Genomic DNA, 6,000 nt, shown 5'->3' with positions numbered 1-6,000 from the left:
ACTTAGAGGTACAAAGTAATGCAAAGAGTTAGATAAACTAGATTTTTTCCGACCACAAGATAACCATATAGCCTCTTTTCCTTTCATGATTCAAATACTGGTTATTATTTTGAATAGTAACCTAGTGGGTTAGCACATAAATTTTACTCAAAACAATTAATTGCCTTATTGCAAACTTTCCCAGGAAAAGCAATTTATGCAGCACTCCTTGTTTATAACATTAAACGGGTTTTTTCCACTTTAGAATTTTAATGTCACTGACTTATATATTTAAATATGAAAGGTGATTTGGAAAAGCTTACAGTCACAAAGTATTTTTCTTAAAGCTGTGGTGGGGATTTAAACTACTCTGTTGCTTACCACAAGAGGGCATATTCAGTCACTTCGCAGTTCACGATACAGAATGAAATCCTTCCAGGCTGGTGGTGTTCTGTGCTATAGGAGAGACTTGAAATTTCATGCATAAGTTTGTTCTTTTGTGGATTGTTTCACTCATAAGGCAAGACTTAATAATTCATTGTCTGTCTGTATTGTTTTTAAACATGTGGTGCAGATTAAGTTAAGTTGATTTTTTTTCTTTCTCAGACTCTCTATTGGGCATCAGTAGAAGAGTCTCTTCCCAAGTGGGAACAGTTCCTTTTAGGAAGAGCAGAAGCTCCTGTTGGTTTTAAGAAACTGAAAACTACAAAACAGAACCTAAGCTACTCAGAAGAAGACTCACAAAATTAAACACTCTGACTTTGTTTTGTAACTTCCTGCTGAAGTGGTGCAAGATTGTCCAGGTTATATAATAAAACATATCACTAAATTGTAATGTACATTCATTATGAAATGAAAATGAGGTACATTGGAGAGTTTGCTTTTGTCTCATGCCTAACACTTTACATTTAAATAGTGTTATTTTTGCTTTAGGAGAGCTTAGACTAGCATTCCTTACAACGAGAGAAGCAATCCTTCATGAAGGGACTTTAAAATCAAAAGTGAGAAACACTGGTTAAGAAACGCACTGAAGTGATTACTTCTCAGTGTAAGAAAAGTCTTAGGTTATTTGTAACCCTCTGTTTTTCCACATAAGTGTGAGAAGTAAAGACAAATTCATACATTATCTTTCCTCACTCTAGTCATCTGTGCTGTGTGCCTCTTTGTGGATCAAGGAGAAGGGAGGAATTCACTGTTAACAGGGGAGGCAGGCTCTTTGCGTCAGAGTAGTCCCAGTTTAGCACTAGAAATCTGTGTAAAAACCTTCATGGCAGCAGATGTAGAAAGAACACCTTGAATTTGTGCTTTTTGCTTTCCCTGATTTTTTTGCAATTGCTACTTTCGTTGCTTCTACAGCTTGCTCCAGTAACCGTTTCTGCTTTTCCCAGCCTCTTGCTGCCTACTTTATATTTCCTGTCTAATGGGTTGTTAAAGACAAGAAAAAGTAAACAAATATCTAGGCTATTTTTTGCTACTCCTAGGCTGCTCTTAGTGCTATTTTCTTTATGTTGACAATCTATAAGTGAGATCTCTTACTTAGGCATGAAAAGTTTGAAAGAAGCAAGCAGAAAGGTAGCCTGCAGCAAGTGTCAAAAAACCCAAGCGTATAGAAGTCTCGGAGATAACACTTTCTTTCTCAGCCACTGAACTGCTCCTCAGCATCCTCCTACAGAGGTGCAGTATTGGTGAGTTCTGACTGTACAGTCAGCTAACTCTATGCAGCTTTCACTATTCATGCATGTGTGCTTTTTAAAGTACCAGTTCAGTGGAAGATTCTTCTGGGTGTGTGACTTGGCCTGAAGGAACTGCACCCTTCTGAAGCAAAGGATGTCTAGGAAAAAAAAAAAATCTTTTGCATTAAGAACCTCAGCAGGAATCTGCTAAATTTTAATCTTACACACAACATTCTCCTACCTCCCGACCTGGAAAAGGAAGGGGAAAAAACAAAAAAGACCTTTGCCAGTGTCTGAGGGTATCGATGTGTAGTAATTACTAATTTTACTAGGCTCAGAGATGCAGATTATTTTTATACTAGGGATGTTTGAAGGACTTCTTGAAACTGAGGTAGTTTTTAGCAACATTAATAAGTGTCCAGATTGCTTCAGATCTATGCACTAAAAACTGTGTTCACTTAATTACACATAATTGAATTATTCACTGATTAGCAGGTGGTGGGGAGTTCATGGTCCAGTCAGAGCTGGAGAACAGACTTCCAGCTGGAAACTGTAGGAAGTCTGGGTAGCCTTGAAGGACCAACATCTGCAGCCAGTGATCTTCCTGAAAGTAGGCACTCAGTTTTGTCTGAATTTAAATTAGCTGAAGTATCACTCACACGAAAATAAATAAATAAAAACTTCATCTCTGATATAAAAATGATTTTACATTTTCAACGGGAATATTAAGAGTTCATTTAAAACTTTTCTATTGAAGTGTCCATTAAACTGATAAGTTTTTACAGAAACTGCCATCTTAGAAATATCCTGTTGAGTGGGTGTTGGTGTTTGTAACAATAACGTTGTTTTCATAATATGTGATGGCAGATTAGCACGCTTCTCTGCAGTGTTGTTAACAGTTGTAATTAAGGAATAAACAGTAAAGGGTGTCAGTCCGATGACAATTTCATCTATAGTGTCACAATACAAAATGTCACAAAATATTAGAACTGTTATATAACTACAAAAATATCAAATTAGGCTTTCATCTTACAAGCAGAGAGCTTAAAAAAACCTGGCAGAGAGACCATTGCAATTTTATACCTACTCAGTGTTCTGTCACAAAGACAACTTGGTAATATTTTCTTCTGTAAGATCACAATGTGGTACTCGGTCTGATTTAGCGGGAATGTATCTCAGACTTACAGAGCTCAAATTTAAAAAGGAAATAATTGGAGCCAGTTGAGCAGACAAGAAGGATAAAGCACACGCAGTGCCCCCCTCCCAGAAAAGGGATGGGTGAGCAGTTACTTGCTGACAAAGACTGGGACTCATCCCGGTCTTCGCATCCAAAGGGAAATCACTTAAACTAAAATCTGGGCCCCTAAGTACTTTCTACGTGTGAATAATCTGGGTCTTTATCTCTTTGGGCTCCGCCTAAACACTGGGACACAATGCAGATGCTTGCATCTCCTTGCTGCTTTTGATTTTCCCATGGAAGGAAAGCAAAGTGTGGGCTGTGGGAGCATGGCAGCTGGGTGCAGGAAGATTTTATGGTGTGCAGTGGAAGGCACCTGCAGGCAGAGTTGGTCTGGCTGCTGTGCCTCTGTTTAACTGCTGTGAAAGTGAAGACAAACGCTTTCCTTAGTCGCAAGTGTGCTTTGAAGGTAATTGTATCAAACGTTATTAGATAATCAATACTGTATTTCTGATATTTTTTGTTGTATTGGGCTGAGAGGTGAAGATGAAAATCAAATTGTCTTCTGTTCAAAGAAGGAAATTATTTTTTCCTCTGTGCTATAGTTGTAGAAGCAATAGGACAGGTAGTGCAATGAAAATTATATAGGAACATGCCCAGAAAAGCGAAATGCTGCTGAGTGAAATAAATGCAATTTTATATGACTAAAGCAGCAACGTAGTAGGGCATGGAGGCATACAGCAGAGCCGCTAAGGTAGAAGCTTGTGTCCTGATTAGTCACAGACCTTGGGGCAAGCAGCAGCAGGGTGCATAATTATGTGGTGTCTCCCGTTACATCTGTCAAGTGCACAACTTCTACTACAACTTCTACTGTGACTGAGCTAGCTTGCCACCTGCCTTTTGTATAGATACAAAATTGAGAAGGCACCTTAATGTTAGCTTAAGCGTGTTTAAACCCAAAGCAACAGAACAAAAAACTGATACCAATATGGTTTAATAGTGGCATTAAATGAGATCTTGAATGGGTATCCTTCACTGAGTCAAAGCTGTTACTTCAAAAATACAAATTCAGTGCAGTTATCCCCCACCTCGTCCCAGTTTGTTTGTTTTTAACTGTATGTAGTTTCCTACCCATTCCTGGGTGCATGTTTTTTCCTTTATAACATAACCCGTTACTCCGTATTCTTGACTTGCTGCTTGCCCTTTTGTGCTAAAGTGTGTATGTGTGCATAAGCTGCAGTGGTCCTGCCTCTTGCTTGTCGTGCTCTCCTGGTGGGTGGGGGAAAGCAATTGAGAGAGGAGCAGTGGGGGAAATAAATGGCTTTGCCTTTATGTAAGTTAATTCTCGAGTATCTTAGAAGAAGAGCTAATTAATCACCCTTTTTTAGGTTTATGCGCAGATGAGTAACCACCGTACTAGCCTAGGAGCACAGCCTGTTCACCCATCTTGTCACCTCTACCATCACATTCCCCAGCTTTTGCTTTCTCAGTTATTCTGGCTGTGGGGGCAGTAGCAGAAGGCATGTTAGTTTTCCCTAGGATAAGAAATTTCTTACTCCACAGAATCTTTCTGAAGCCTATTAATTTCATTTGAGAGTATATATGAAATAGAAGGGCTTAGAGACACGATATTTGACACTTACTGGAGTATCCTCTTGAATGCATTTATTCGAGGTCATGTTTTCACAGGAGTTGGGAGCTAGATTAAAGATGAGTTTATGGTTCCTCCTTCCTTTTTCATTCACATTGTGTAGTCAGGGATGTAGGTGCTCAATTTGAGCTTGTTGATACTGAAAAATAAGACAAAATATTAAATGGGATGTAGTTTGAGAGGTTATGTCTGAAAGAAAACATTATTTACTCCATAATGGTAAGTTTCATAATATTTTAATAGTTGTGTTCAGATACAACTTGACCTTAAATACCACCCCAAATGCAAGCTGTTTTAACATATTTGTAATGCTAAGATCTTCATTACTGTAATACTCTGTTTGCTCAAGGATTATTATCCATTGCTATAACGTGTTACGGCTGAAATAAAGCTTTGATCTTGTATTCACCGACTCCTGGATTTTGGTGTTAGATTGCACGGACAAGTTGTGTGTGAATTGGTGCTCGCTGGAGCCAAGTGTGTGGACAGCGAGTCCGCCGGTGGTAGCTGCATTGCTTAGGTGTGCTGTTTATTTTCTGTCATTTTCCTGTGACACTGATCTGAAATATTAATCTGCTGAGTGAAGATTAGAATCCCAGAAGTTTATCGCTTAAAATTGAAACGTAATAAATCCTCGGTGGATTGTTTGCGCTCTTCCTATTGTTTCACAATAACCGTGTGCTAAATTGCTCCAAATACGTGATTACTAGCAAGATATGGATAGAGAGAAATTTTAAGCCCTTGCAAAGGAAATATAGGTAGGGAGAAGGGGGGGAAGAAAGGTTATTTGGGGAATTCTCCTGCTGGGTGAGCTCTTTGTCTTTGCAGTAAATAGGGTGATTTAATTTGGGAATTTGCTACTTCTTTGAAACATGGTTGAAATAGCTCTGTAAAATGCCCTAAACTGCATCTGCGGTGTATGTTTCCTCCCAACTGCATCTTTTTCGTTTGAGTTACTTTGCATACGTTTGTCATTACTGCATACAAATAGGACGTATGATCGTTTCTTCCCATAAGTTTTATCACTGGTGATGATGATCTTAAAAATAAATGTGTGGTGTTCTTTCTCCTCTCAGTCGTATCACCTACCAGAAAGCCCTAATAGGCTACAGAACAGTGTGAGACGGTATTTACATCACACTTTTGAAACAGATTCAAGCAGAGCCAGCTGCCGTAAGATTATTTTACAAATATATTGCAAATTAATAAAAAGAAAATTTCACCGTCCTGTAAGTAAATTACAGTCTCCTTGACTAATACCTAGCTTGAAGCCCCGGTAAATGAGCACCTGCCTCACGGCGGTGCTGGGAAACGTAATTTCGGTTTCCAGCTTAGCATTTCTTTACCCATTTATGTTGCAGGTGTCCCCCGTGCTCCGAGCGGTGCCCGGCGGGAGCTGCCGGAGGCCGGGATGCTGCGGGGACAGAGCTGCTGCAGGTCGGGCTCTCGGCGTGAGGACAGCCCCAGGCTGTGTGGCAGGGTGGAAGGAGGGGGAAGAGCAACCCTCTGTCGTTTTCTGG

This window comes from Aythya marila, assembly GCF_965140915.1.
Source record: "Aythya marila genome assembly, chromosome: 10".
Classification (NCBI taxonomy): domain Eukaryota; kingdom Metazoa; phylum Chordata; class Aves; order Anseriformes; family Anatidae; genus Aythya; species Aythya marila.
Note: the sequence above shows the minus strand (reverse complement) of the source record.